Below are 15461 nucleotides of genomic sequence, written 5' to 3'. Positions count from 1 at the left end.
AGTTCATGGCAAGGCTGGACAGGTATTTCAGTCGATGGACAGAGATGGCAGAAGTTGACAATACGTTTGAAATGCTGAAAGACCTTATGATCAGAGAACAGTTCATCCAAACTTGTTCCAAGGACCTTGCTTTATTCTTAAAAGAAAGAGTTGCAAAGTCGAGAGCTGAGATTACACAGTTGGCAGAACAATATATTGAAGCTCATGGCGGCTCTATCACAACTAACAGGATGAATAGATGTAATTTGTCATGCAGCAAGGAGCTACAGCCTTCGACCGAGGTTCAGCCAGTGTCTCAGCCTACACAAAGAGAAAAGCCAGCTTTTAAGAAGCCCATATGTTTCATATGTAACAAGGAAGGTCATATAGCACGAGAATGCAGAGATCTATCCAAGAGGAAAGTAAGCGGTGCAGCTTTAGCTAGTAGGGGATCCTATGAGGAAAGACAGAGAAATAGGCATGGGATGCAAGCGTCTACACCCACAGACTTGAGAAAGGAAGACCAAGCGCAGAAAGACAGACAGTCGGATGACAGAAAAGTTGCAGCCTCAGTTATAGCAATATCATTAGATGACGAATGGTTGAAATACTGCATAGAATATGGACGACTTATGTTAGCACATGGAAAGTCCATTTCGTTTATAGCAAGCACCTGTACCATTGATTCAACAAACGGTGAAAGGAACTTGATATTGAAGAAAGAAGTTCAAGTTTTGAGAGATACAGGGTGTGAATTGGCAGCTGTCAGGAAAGATCACGTATCAGAATATCAAATGTTGGATAAGACATATCTTATGGTTGCGATCGATGGACGTTCAAGGACAGTTCCTGCAGCAAAGATACAGGTTGATACATCATATTTTACAGGTGAAATTGAGGCAATGGTTGTGCCGAACATGATATGCGATTTGATAATTGGTAATATAAAAGGAGTTTCAGATAGGCCTGATATAAATTGGAAAGCCCGAGATGAAAGACAGTCTTCATCCTGTGAAGATATTGCTGCCACTGGGATGACGGAAACCCAGCATGCAGTAAATGTAGAAATTACGGAACCGTTTGAGGTTTGCAAAGTCAAGGAGCAAACCTTTAATGCCGAGCAAATGAAAAACGCTCAGAAAGATGATGAGACATTAAAGAAACTTTGGACTTATGCTAAAGATAAGGCGAAACTGAAAACAAAAAGAGGTTTCAGGTTTCATTATGAAATGAGGAAAAACGTATTATATAGAATCTTCGAGGAGAAAAACGGAAGAGTTGTTAAACAGATAGTAGTCCCAACCCAGTTCAGGAGAAGTGTTATGACATTTGCTCATAAGTCAATAGCCAGGGGACACTTATCAGCTAAAGAGACACTTGATAAAATACGAACGAGTTTTCACTGGCCTGGTATAACAAATGAAGTAACAAGGTTTTGCCGGGCATGTGATGTATGCCAGAAAGTAAAGACTGACCTGGCATCAAAGAATATTAACGGTAGACATGGTTTGCAAGAATATAGGTATCATGATAGAACAGAAAGAAACTGGAGACATTCTGATGACATACCGGAGTCATACAATTGTGATGATAGAGGATTGAACCGGTATCATGAGAGGTCATCTATTAAGTATATGAACAGTGGATCACGCTGGCATAACAGACGAGATGATAGGGGTTATAAAGACCATGGCCCAAATAAATCTGAGCATAAGAAGTCATGGAGACAAAATGGCATGAGAAAAGATCTCGGTGAAGGGTTTATACGTAGGTCTGACAGAAGTTATCGTGTAAAAGGAGGTTTTGGTGATAACAATTATTATGCCAACAGAAAACAAGACAAATACTCTGACGATCAGAGAAACAAATGAATATCATTCATGATGATAGTAAAGAAAAGTCAGGAGATGATCGTTGTATAATATTCTTGAAATCATATATATTATGTTGAGTCTTTTAGAGATATTTGATCTTTGATACTAATTCAATCAGTATATTACTGAATGTATGTTAATGATAGCAGTGATACATGATTTGTAAAAAATCGAGAAATAATAAAAAGAAAAGGAGATTTTGTACACAAATTATTCCTTAAGTTTTTGAAAAACTGAGTGTTTTCTTGAGAAGGGGGCTATTGTCAGAATAATTTGTATGTTTAATATATTGATAACGTAACACATTCAGCACAGATAGTGCTTGACTCCCTTTCCATGCTATCATTGCTATAGTTATAGTTGAATTGCTGTTAATAATAGAATTTGGGTCATTTGTGGCTTATTTGGGTTCATTATATGGATAGCTGGGTCCCAGCTTCGCACATTATGTTATATACAAAAGTTAAAGGGAACCAGATATTTGATAGAGCAAGTACTCGTTGTAAAACGTTATGTTTAAATTTGGACCAGTCAGAAACAAGTTCTAAAACAAGTCAAATGGTTTATCGCGGCTAGAAATTTGTACAAACCGGACAGAAGTTGCGAAATTGTCATTTGTGCAGGAAAGAAGCGTTTACCGTAATGTCCAGTACTGGACAGGTATAGTGACCATGCACGGACACAGCCAATTTTCTCAGAGGGGGGGGGGGGGGGGGGCCGATCCCCTTGCCCCCCACCCCCCCTGGACATTTTGAAATTTAGCAGTTTATTTTTTGCATTCTGGGACAGTTTTATGGACTAACCTGTTAAATTTGGGAAAATGATAAAATCAAGCTTTCTTGAAGGTAAAATTCTTAGTTTCTTTTAGATAAATAATATGAATTATGTCGGGGTCGTATGTAGCAGCAGCCGCATATACTTTACATGCAGTCCTAATGTTGCCTTTTTCGAAAAAACATTTTCTTTCCTTCTTGTCTTCTTTCCTTTTTTAAAGATTTTCCAGAGGGTGTCCGGACCCCCGGTACCCCCACTCTGGATCCGCGCATGGTGACATATCATGCTTTCTGTTTATGCAGGTAAACTTGTGTTTGGTTAAATTTCAACAGAGCACAATTGTCTGATCAGTGTACAAACTCATTACTGTTTTTTCGGGCAAGGGTGGAAAAAAAGTGGTAAACAATGAAAGCAGTAACAGTTTTATTAAAAAAAATAAACAATGAGACAAACATTTCCAACATCTTGGACGGTTCAAAAATCCCATGTTAAGCATACGATAAAGCCCGAAACGCGTGAAAATGTTCCGAATGTAAATCGGGTGAAATAGACGCTCGTATAGTTAGATTATGCGTCTAGATTGATTAAACTGGGCGAGTCTACTTACTTATTACTTGAGGATGAAGAAAACGTGTTTTTTAAATGTTGCTCTTAAACAAGGGTGGCGGTTGAACTACTAAAAGTACAACAACAGTTAATTCACAACAAATCGTACGGTATGTTTTTATAATCAGTAGAAGCTAGTCGTATTTACGCTTATGAGACCTGTTTCACCCATAAAGTAAAGAATTGACAGATCCATCATGAAATATTTTCCCCAGCGTGCAAATACTTGTCCTATTCAATATGATCGCGGCCTCATCGGCCGCGATCAAATACCACGTCTGCTGAGGTATAAATAGGTAGATGGATGACAGAGAGCTCATTCGGTATCCAGCGGTTGAAGAAGACACATCGAGGATTCAACTAATAATTTATCCCAGTACCTTGATAAGGAGACCATTGCAGTTATTCCTTAAGTTTTTGAAAAACTGAGTGTTTTCTTGAGAAGGGGGCTATTGTCAGAATAATTTGTATGTTTAATATATTGATAACGTAACACATTCAGCACAGATAGTGCTTGACTCCCTTTCCATGCTATCATTGCTATAGTTATAGTTGAATTGCTGTTAATAATAGAATTTGGGTCATTTGTGGCTTATTTGGGTTCATTATATGGATAGCTGGGTCCCAGCTTCGCACATTATGTTATATACAAAAGTTAAAGGGAACCAGATATTTGATAGAGCAAGTACTCGTTGTAAAATGTTATGTTTAAATTTGGACCAATCAGAAACAAGTTCTAAAATAGCACGTCTGCTGAGGTATAAATAGGTAGATGGATGACAGAGAGCTCATTCGGTATCCAGCGGTTGAAGAAGACACATCGAGAATTCAACTAATAATTTATCCAAGTACCTTGATAAGGAGACTATTGCAGTTACCATGTCAGGGCGGATAAATTATTAAAAAGAAGACTTTGGAAGTTTATAGACTAAAGAAGAGTTGCAGAATTTCAATAAGGTTTCGAGCTTTAGGGCCAGCGCATAGGAGTTTTACCTTAAGGGTAGTTGAATGCTATATACGATAGCATATATAGGCTGAGCATCGGGAAGCTGAGACAGAGACCCAGAGTTTGGTAATCTACTGAGATAGCAGAAGAGTTCCAGCTTATAGACGGTTCAGCGTTACTGGCGAAGTAAAGCCAAGGCATCGGGGATATATTTATATGGTAGTTGAATGCTACATATGATAGCATATAGGCGCTGAGCATCCAGGAGTCAGGGCATTCATATAGAGTTGAGAGGACAGAGGCCGAGCAATCTATGCGATAGGACTCGTATATTGTTGATTCAAAGACATTGTCTGACGGGAACTTCAACAAAAAGACCAGTCAAGTATAGAGTCTCCAGTCTATAGGAGTTTGAGCTAATTGAAAATCGTTAGTTTGAAACATTTAGTGATTTGCCTTATCCCTGAAATTGTGTAGCTCATAATTAAAATCATTTACGAATCATCGGTACACGAATCATTTAGGCAAGTTAGCCAGAGGAAAATTCTATATATGAGATATTTGGTCTCACCAGCACTACGTTTTAACAAAGGACATTCTACATCGTTTGTCAGCTAGTCTAAGACATAGTCACCTTAGCGATTGGACCCAAACCATTGTTCAAGATACTAAAGGCGTAGGCACTTCCCTGGGTCATATAACCAGTATCCTGACAGTGAACATGAATGTACATGCCAAGTTCAGGAGTTATGACCCATTGATATTTTATAGAATATTGTATATTATGCGATGCTAATATAAATCTTGTCCGGATAAACTCCTCCTACAGTTTTCAAGGGATCTGGCTCATATTAACAGAAATGTATTGTCAGTACATAAATGTATCGTGTCCGATTTTGGGGTGATTACTCTTAAAGTTGACTGGATGCTGTGCATTACCAATTTTGATGTAAGAATTGTCAGAACTCAGAATTTGTTATAACTGATGTGGAAAGGTATCGCGGCCAAATTGCTTTATATCCATATATCCATGATTGACTGATTAATACGGGTTTGACAGTAGATATTTTTTTTTTTTTTTTTTTTGTTTTTTGTTTTTTTTTTGTTTTGTTTTTGTTATCAGAATTAGTGGAAAATATTTTCTCATGTTTTCGAGTTAAATAGTGTGTACCGCACTTGATCATTTTGGATATAATTAAATCTGTGTCAAGCAAGCGAGAAAGGACCACTCTATCATTATAGTTTATGAAATCTTGTCAACAATCTTTGTACATTTTTTTTTATAAAGTTCGGAGCAGGGTAGCTGCCATTTGTGTGGTAAACACTAAAACCTAAGTCCAATCAGGTTAATAGCTTTAGTCTCGAAATGAAACTTGTTAGAATGTCTATTTTTTTTCGTAGTTTAAAAGTAGGTCATATGGGACAAGGTCAATACTCTATAAAGCCTATTAACACTGCTAGGGATTACGCTTACTACCTGTTCCTTTATAAAAGTTTTATAGTTCTATTGAAGTTTTCTAATGGGTTACATTGACTTAAATGTGGGTCAGTGAAAAATGTCATAAATGTAGCTCAAATACTACGAGACCTAGAGCTTAGATATTTGGTATGTAGCATTATCCAGTGACCCTATTCCAAGTTCATTGAATGAAATTTGACACCGCCGTAGGGTTTACTTGTTTTACTTGAACTTACGTAGGAAAATATTTAAGACTGTAATGCCCTGAGATTAGTTATATTGCATTTAGCGTTGTGTAGTAGTCCTCTACTAGATCTGTTCAAATCATGCCTCTGGAGTCAAAATTGGCCCCGCCGTGTTATTTACTTGTTTTTCGTAGATTTACGTTAGAAAAAAACATCATTTTATCGATAACTTCAAGCTTTAAGCTAAGATATTTTACAAGTATTTTTGTAAATTATCCTGTACCAAATTTGTTCAATAATCATGCCTCTGGATTAAAATTGGCCAGCCCTAGGTCACGAGTTTACATAAGAAAAACTTTAAAAATCTTCCTGTCTAAAACCTCAAGCCCTGAAGTGTAGGTAGCAAAGTGGTCCTCTACCACCCGCCCATTTGGTCATTTATTTTACATAGCCTTGACAGTAGAATCCCGGATTATGACCACCACTTAATTAAGACCATCTCATTATTAAGGCCACTTTTCCCCGTAAAACAGTTTAAATGTATGCAATAGTAAGGATTTTGTTTGTTTTACCACTTCAGCATTAAAGACGCCGGTGTAAAGGTGTACTTTGCTGAAACCTATAGTGGGTTTGACGATTATGTTTATGACCAGGACGGATTTCTCGCATCGACTGAATGTAAGCTCTCGTTTGTCGCTCAAGAAAACTCCATTCAGGTAAGTAGCTAAATAACTTATAGGAAGGCATTACAAAATGTAAAATTTTTCAAATTTTCGCTTGTCAGACATAGACAGATAAAATGTTTCGGATATATCTGCTAGAAATCGAAACGTTTTTATCACTCTCTTTCTTGCAAACTTTTCATATAACATCATCACCAGACTTTTGTAATATACACGTAAATGCTAAATGTTAGAGTGTAAACTATTCTACCAAATAAGAGAAAAACAATAACAACATGAATGAAAATCTAAAACACGTTTAATTTTGTGATCAAAAACATAACGTACTTCACTTAACATAAGTACAAAGGGCCATAAATCTCGTCCTTAAAGCAATATGTCTCGCATTTCCCTTTAGCAGTTAACATTTCCATGCTTTATTGAAATTTGAGATATTTTTCTGCTCAGTAAGTAAGGAAAAGGGTATTGACACCAAACTTTAGAATTAAGGAATCTTGCATGAAGGCCATGGTTTTAGTTTTTCCTTTCAGAGCACAAAATTCAAATGATGAGAGAATAGAGAGTTTGAGATTTCGACCTTCGCCTTCCCCTTCAACGTCTCTCATATATATTTGGGGTAAAACGTCACCGATATGCGTGTATTTTATTTATATCAGACGTTGCTACTAAAGTTTTCCATGTAACATCAAGTAAGCCTAAGACTTCTCTTTATTACTATGTGAAATAAAAAGCTTAGTTTCAGGATTTCTGCTTATTAAGTTATTTGATTATCCATATGTATAATTAGACTAAATTTGATGCGAAACACTATCAATAAGTATAAGAATAATGAAGTTTTGTATGGCTAATGATTTTAACTAAATACACTGAATTGAACCTGGAAGTATGAAGTTATCAACTGATTTTGAGAAACTTTGAGATTTTGTTTAAACTTTAACTTCTACGGCATATTTGTGTCCCCAGGCGGTATCGATTATACCAGATGGGCCTTTTTGTCGTATGAAGTGAAGTTTTGAACGGCCGAAGATGTGATATCACGAAAGTCAAAACTTCAGTCTTTTTATATCTACTCTGTCCACATACTCGGGATCAAAGACTAAAATCTGGATGGAGGCACATGGCATGACAGTCATTTTACTTGAAAAATGAATAATAATGCGCGATTATCATTTGGTGGAATATTTTATTTTCACTTCCAAATAAAATCAATCCGTTTCTGTCGGACACTTAATACGACAATTGCGTTTTAATTATGAACATAAAATGGTACTAGTAAGACGGAAAATTCTTCTGAAGTATCAGACAATTTCAGATCTATGATATCATGATGCGAGAAGTTTCCTGTTAGCCGTATGGGATAACTCAATTCTTTACATGCACGGACCCAGAGCCTGGCAGAGGGGCATTGTGGGTCAATACCCCCCTTTGATTCTTACATTTTACAAAGAAAATCGGTCTTGAAACTCGGTGTGACCCCCCCCCCCCCCACCCCCACACACACACACTCTTAAATGGGTGACCCCCTCTTTAAGTGTGGTGTCCCTCTAACCAAAATTCCTGGATCTGCTTATGCTTTACTTATGAAATAGTATATTCAAACAAATACGTGTATATGCCCACATGTTATTTTGTGCGACAATTTTCGTCTCCACCAAACATTTCTTGTCTGTTTCGCTAGACAATTGGTGACTTGGCACGATTATATTGTGCTGTGTGAGAGTTTGGCATCATACAGAGTCAAAGAGTGTGATGATGCCAAAACGTATGATATCACGAGAGTATCTTACATTTGTTTCGCTTGTTAAATGTATTCATAAATTGTGTATATTGGCTTATGTTATCAACATACTCTTTTAAAAGGTTAGATTTTCATCAGATACATTGTTTATGAGAGTCTACAAGTAAAACGCGTCTTTTAAGGAATTAGATGTACAAAGTACCAGTTCAAAGTGAAAAAAAAACCTTTAAGAAAAACTATGAAACACTAGTCAACAGCATGACGGATGAATCTGTCCTTTATATTTTATGGTCATGCCTTTTGTGTTTGCTTTATGGCATATATTTAACTTAACTTCAAAGTATATCGAGAAATGCATTTGTAAAAGTTAGTAATAACTGTATTATCTTTCAAGAACACCATCAACAATAGAATACGTTAATATGATTATTAGCTCGACTTTTCGAAGAAAAAGTAGTGCTATTGCACTCGCCCCGGTGTTGGCGTCGGCGTCGGCGTCGGCGTTGGTTAAAGTTTTTGATAAAGTCAAGTATCTCTGTTACTATCAAAGCTATTGACTTGAAACTTAAAATAGTTATTACCTATCAAAGTCTACACCAGGAGGAACAATCCCCATAACTCTGATTTGAATTTTGACAGAATTATGCCCCTTTTAACTTAGAATATTTTGTTAAATTTTTTGATAAAGTCAAATATCTCTGTTTCTATTAAAGCTTTTGACTTGAAACTCAAAATAGTTATTTACTATCAAAGTCTACACCAGGAGACACAATTCCCATAACTCTGGTTTGAATTTTGACAGAGTTATGTCCCTTTCTAACTTGGAGTTTTTTTACTGGCAAAAAGCACTGAGAAAAATCGAACGCGTTATCTTACGGACAGCTCTTGTCATTTTTATTCCCTCTCATGTATGATTTACAATCGTGCATTGTATACTGACATCATTTTACATAAAACCTAAATGTTCGAGCAACACCAACGAGTTTTTACATTGTTCACATTGTTTCGTTTTTTTTTATCGTAATCGCACTAATATCCATGCGATGATTATATTAATTGAAATGTTTTTATTTAATTTTCTTTTTTAAAACCTCTTGTAAAAGTCCTGCCCTTTCGGACAATTGATATCAAAATGCACGAAAAAAACGATCATAATTACGGATAAATTGAATGGGCGGATTAAAAGAAGTAAGGTTCATTCTAAAGTTTGAAATCTCAAGGAATTTTAATCGAACTTCAACTTCATACGTTAACTTCGCAAGAGACGTTGAAGGGGAAGGCGAAGGTTGAAATCTCAAACTCTGTAATGTCTTAATAAAGGTAAAACCTTTATGCTGTTCGACAGGGGATACAAATTCACTGAATTTGTTTGTTTTTATCTCTCTTGACATCTATTTCAGGTTCTCGTTAACGACAAGATTATAAAGACGAAGAATCTGACTGACACACGTGTGGAACAACTGAGATATGTCGTTATTGAACCACCAACTCCCAGCAGTTATCCTACACTTCTTCAAAGTTTTGAGTTTAGTGAAGCTTAAATGGGTTATGGTGTACAACAACATGTATTTCTAAGATCGAACTGTTTTAATAGAAAATACTACCTAAGTGAATAAATTTCTCATTGCTTGTATAGTGCCCAGGTAGTACTTCCTGTGCGAGTATCTCCCTCTGTCTGTATATTGCCTAGGTATATATAGATACTCATGTAGTACTACCTGCGTGGGTAATTTTCTCTCTGACTGTATAGATGCTCAGGTAGTACTTCCTCTGTGTGAGCAACTCCCTCTGTCTGTATATTGCCTAGGTATATATAGATACTCATGTAGTACTACCTGTGTGGGTAATTTTCTCTTTGACTGTACAGATGCTCAGGTAGTACTTCCTCTGAGAGAAACTCCCTCTGTATGTATATTGCCCAGGTATGTACTTTTGAGTTTTCCTTTCTATCGTACCAGGTTTGCTTAAACAGGTAAACATTTAACGCCCAGTCATTTCAACTCGGAATCGACGCCATTTTTCTCAATGATAAAAAAGTAAACAAAACAAATCAGAGTGGGATTAGCATTGCATGGGCATAACATGACATTCTACGAAATGAATACCTTGGTACAGGTATATAAGATGCTACACTGGTCTGGTGGGTTAAATGCATAACGTCGATCAATTGAAACTGATCTTGAAAAAGTGGTTAATTTCAGTTTATTTAAATAGTTTTTAATTTTCCCACGACTTCTCGGCGATACACTGCAAACAGTATTACTGCGCTGGACGAACGGTAACTCTAATCATACAACGGGAGACAACAGAAGTGTCAGCACGTGTACATTGTTTTTAAAAAGCTCTCCATGTTTATCATTTCTTATCAAATAATGAATCCTATTCAGAAAATGTGTCTTCAATATCTGAACATTATTAAATTCTATGGACCTTTATCAAAAAAATATTACTTGCATCGGACTTTTTTCCGAAACAAAATCATTTCCGCTTTCAGTTGTGAGGTACTTCCGTTATAGTTTTTGTTTATTTTATTTTGTTTGATTTAACGTCGCACCGACACAATTATAGGTCATATGGCGACTTTCCAGCTTTGATGGTGGAGGAAGACCCCAGGTGCCCCTCCGCCTCCGTGCATTATTTCAACACGAGCGGGGGTATTATAGTTTTTGACAAGAATAACAAATACAAAATGAATTAATAAAGTCACATATAAACTGACTGCTACTCAGATCAGTGTAAGTGTCGTTAATACAACATTCTACTTGTTCATAACATTTTGAGATAAAGTTTTCCTTGAACTGCATTATCAATTGATTACATTTTGATGGTATTGCATTTACAACTTGTCTGATCTCGATGTTTTACGTGACTGACAGCAGTCTCGTGCAACACGTGGAAACAGAGTAATGAAAAGTATGGTGGAAAATTCAAGGACACATTTTAAATGGCATAAAAGTGAAGATAATTGTATTTTTGTCGAGTTTTGACTATTGACATTCCTGCTTTGTATTATGTGATTTGAAAGTTATTTTGCACGTTGATTTGACCACTCAACCAAATTTCATACCACATTTTATAGATCTGAAAGATAATACATTTTCAAATTTTTGTTGAATGTGTTTTGATATTTAAGTGCATTGTATTTCGTGAATACCATGTTGAAAATTAATAATGGAATCATTTCTATAGGCCCTTATTGCAATCAACTCGACTTCTGTAACCATAATCTTTTATTGTATTAAGGGGAATATACTCTTTTAGTTTTTGAATGTGGCCTTCCTTGACCACAATATCTTTTCATATGGACTACTTTGTATATAAACTAAATACTGTGTTTTAGATTACGGTATGATAAAAGAAAAGAAAGATAGTGAACTTATTTCACATTTTTCTTTAAATTAGAATCTGTAGGATAATGAGAAATGTTTGGACAAGGTAAAGTTCTATTATTTTCACACAAAACTATTAATTGTTGACTTTGAATGTTCACAATGAATCGTTTGTAATTCAACAATAACTTTCTTATTTGAGTTTTTTTTTTTAATCTTTTTATTGAGCATTCGTTTGTGCACTTATAACAGTAGAAACTGTTTACATTTCATGTACTGAAAAAGTCAGTGTCCCCTTAACAAATTGAGACAAGAGAAGCTACTGTATATATTCCCTCTCTGAAGATTAAATGGATCACAAGGACACAATGCATTTATAGAAATATTGTGCATTTAAGGGATATAGTTAATTCAGAACAGCTTACTTTTATATACTTGAGATCCGTGAGGACACTTGTTCGCATTTTAGATTATTATTACTATATTTATACGGACCAACCACCATCACAATATACCAGCAAAGCGCTGTTACCCGTGTTGTAATAAAGTTGCAAATTGTAATAATTATTGCAAAACGGGTTGGAGTGTTAATTACAATGTGAAATGAACATCGCAACCCGTTTTGTAATAAAATTGCAAAATGTAAAAAGAAAAAAAAAAAGAAAAAAGAAAAAAATCCGTGCGTATGTAAACTCATTTGCATCATATTTCTTAGGTTCACTATGTGAATAAAAGTGAAAGAGGTGAAGATGTCATGTGTCCTACGTTTGACAATATGGCTTTTTCCTAATCATATTTAAGTAAAAGAAGGCAAGTAGTTAGAAAATCAAAGTGGACATTCATAGAATCATTGAAATTGTTTGAATTACTACACACATATATATAGTTCGTCACTGTGTATTGAGCCACGACTCTTCTTGGTTATATAGATGTTTTTATGCACCCCGAAATGGGGAGCATATAGTCGCCACCTTGTCCGTCCGTCCGTCTGTCCGTCTGCCACACGTCTTGTCCGGCGCGTAAAGTTCTTAAAATGTAATGAAGATACCAAGTTGTAACTTCACACAATGATAGAGCTCATTGAGAGGAAGTGCAGTGATAAGGAACCATAACTCTGGATGGACCCGTTTTTGAATTATATCCCTTTAAAAAAAAAGACCTTGTCCGGAGCCTAAGTCCAAAACTATGAAAGGGATTAGCTTGATACTTTATATTGATAGAGGTCAGTGAGAGAAAGTGCAGTGTCAAAGAACCATAACTCTAGCCGACCCCATTTTTTGAATTATCTCCCCTTATGTGAAAAAAGTTTGTCCGGAGCACAACTTTAAAAGCATAAGGAGGAATGACTTGATATTTCACACAATTATAGAGATCATTGAATGAAAGTGTAGTAGGTAGGACATATAACTCCAGCCTATCCTTTTTTGAATTATCTTCCTTTATGTAAAAAGCTTGTAGGAAGCCTAAGTCGGAAACAATAAAAGGGATTGACTTGATACTTTACATATAGATAGAGGTCAGTTAGAGGAGTTGCAATGTTGAATAACCATAACTCTAGCTGACCCCATTTTTGAATTATCTCCCCTTATGTGAAAAAAATTGTCCAGAGCATAACTTGAAAATTATATGAGGGATTATGTTAATACTTTACATATTAATAGAAATCAGTGAGAGGGAGTACAGTGTCAAAGAACAATAGCTTTAGCTTACCCTGTTTTTTTTTTAATTATCTCCCTTTATTTGTGAAAACTTTAACAGTGTTTTACTTAAAATGTAAATGACTGACTCAATCCTTCACACATTTATAGAGGTTAGTGGGAGGAAGTGCAGTAACTAAGAACCATGACTCTAGCTGGTCTCATTTTTTTAATCATCTCCCTTTGTGTTACTAACTTTGCCGGAGCATCTCTTTTGAACTATAAGAAATACCTTCTTCAAATTTTAATTTCCTATAGAACGCATTGAGGAGCGCAGCACATGTGAACAATAACTCTAGATTACCCTATTTTTATTATCTCCCTTATGTATAAAATATTGTCTGGAGAATAACTTGAGAACTATATATAGGATTGACTTTATACTTAAGACATTCATTAAGGTGTTCGAGAGGAAGTGCAGTAACTAAGAACCATAACTCTATGACCCTATGTTTGAATTACCTTTCTGGATATTTGCTTCGGGGAGCATCCTACCTTGTGTTAGATTAGTCAGAAGTCTTACACATGTATAATAAAAATGAAATTAGTTAAAATACGTCGTCTGAAATACATGGGTGTAATAAGACAAGACGGACACTAGCTATATCGGTCCGTTGTTTGAATCACTCTCGTATATTTTACAATATTTTTAACAAATGAGTTACGTATGTTTTCTGTTCACCGTGTACATCATCCTCGTGCAAAGTAGATCTTTTACAGAAAATAACAAAAAATGTATTACAGTCATCTCGGCATAAATTCGTTTGGCGTGTCTTCTGCGAGATAAAAATGTAGTAAATGATAAAATATGTATATTCATTTTGCACCGAAGAGAGGAAAAGCATTTTGAAGATTGTTTTAGCACTGTATCTAATTAAAAGTTTGTTAGAAATTCACATAAATCAAAGCAACTGGAAAACAAAAACGCAAATTATGTAAATGGCAACTATTGAAATGAAAATGTTGACTGAAAAAGTTCAGCACTGGATTCTAACCTATTTTGTGTAGATCCGAGACCTGGCCTGCTGTGCTGCGCAGACATTTTACAAATACCATCTGCCCTCTCAATAAATATGGCATTTTGTAAACACTTCTATTCATGATGAAGTCAGTCCGAATATATGAAAACCCTGAAAATAAACTCGTATAAAGGTCAGACTCAAGGATCAGTGACGAACTATAGTGATTGCACATTTATTTGTTGTTTATGGTTATATGTGTACATGATGAATGTTTTGGTTGACATGATTGACAGGTTTGTGCCCTACCATTGGTTTTCTTTCTTTGGTGGAGGCTCATTTAGAATTACCCTTGTCTGTACGTCCTTCCGATCGTCCGATGTCCGACGGATGTCTGTCCGTTCAAGTTTCAAAAAGTGTTTGACCTGGAGCCACGAAACATCATAGGATTGTTATTCAGTGTGTGAAGTTGTGCATGTGTGCTTGTTTTTGGTGGATTTCACTCAACCAGACCTAAATTATGACTTCTGACTGGGTAAAGATATGTATAAATGGCTCGAACATTTGTGTCGCGTTTATTTCAAGAAGTATTTAACATAGATGCATTGTAATCTTAGGGGATTGTTATTCAGGATGTGAAGTTCCGTTCTTGGGGTTTCAATTGAATTTCACTCTGCCAAATTATAGTTATGGCTTTTGACGTAGTCAAAAATATGCATTTAAAGTTTAACATTTTGTGTCGCATATATCTTAAAAAGTATTTGACTTTGAGCCATGAAACTTTACATGAATTTTGTTCAGCAGTTGCACATCTTGCGTTTTATTTGGGACTTACTTCATCCCCACTTTCGGCTTCTTAATCTTATCCCCATCCCGCCCCTAAAAAGAAATGAAACAGTGTCTTACACTTTCAGTTTCTTTTATCTTGTGTTTCTTGGGGATGTTTTGTGGTATCCAAACCCTTCTCTCTCTCCCCCCCCCCCCCCCCCCCCCGCTGGTAACTCACAACCCCAACCCTAGGTAATGTTAAAGTTTATTTAGTCTCGGATTATCAACAAGTAACATATAGTTGTCTAGTCAAAGGAAGTGGGGGCATTAGTGTCTTGCGGACACACCGCACTATTCAGTTTTGAAATTGCAATGCAAATTTTGAAATACTTTAAATATATTATTGTGATGCATTTCTGCAAAATGGTATTAATATTCAGAAAAATTGTTAGAACAAGAAGAAC

The sequence above is a fragment of the Mercenaria mercenaria genome, chromosome 5 (assembly GCF_021730395.1).
Source record: "Mercenaria mercenaria strain notata chromosome 5, MADL_Memer_1, whole genome shotgun sequence".
NCBI classification, from domain to species: domain Eukaryota; kingdom Metazoa; phylum Mollusca; class Bivalvia; order Venerida; family Veneridae; genus Mercenaria; species Mercenaria mercenaria.
Note: the sequence above shows the minus strand (reverse complement) of the source record.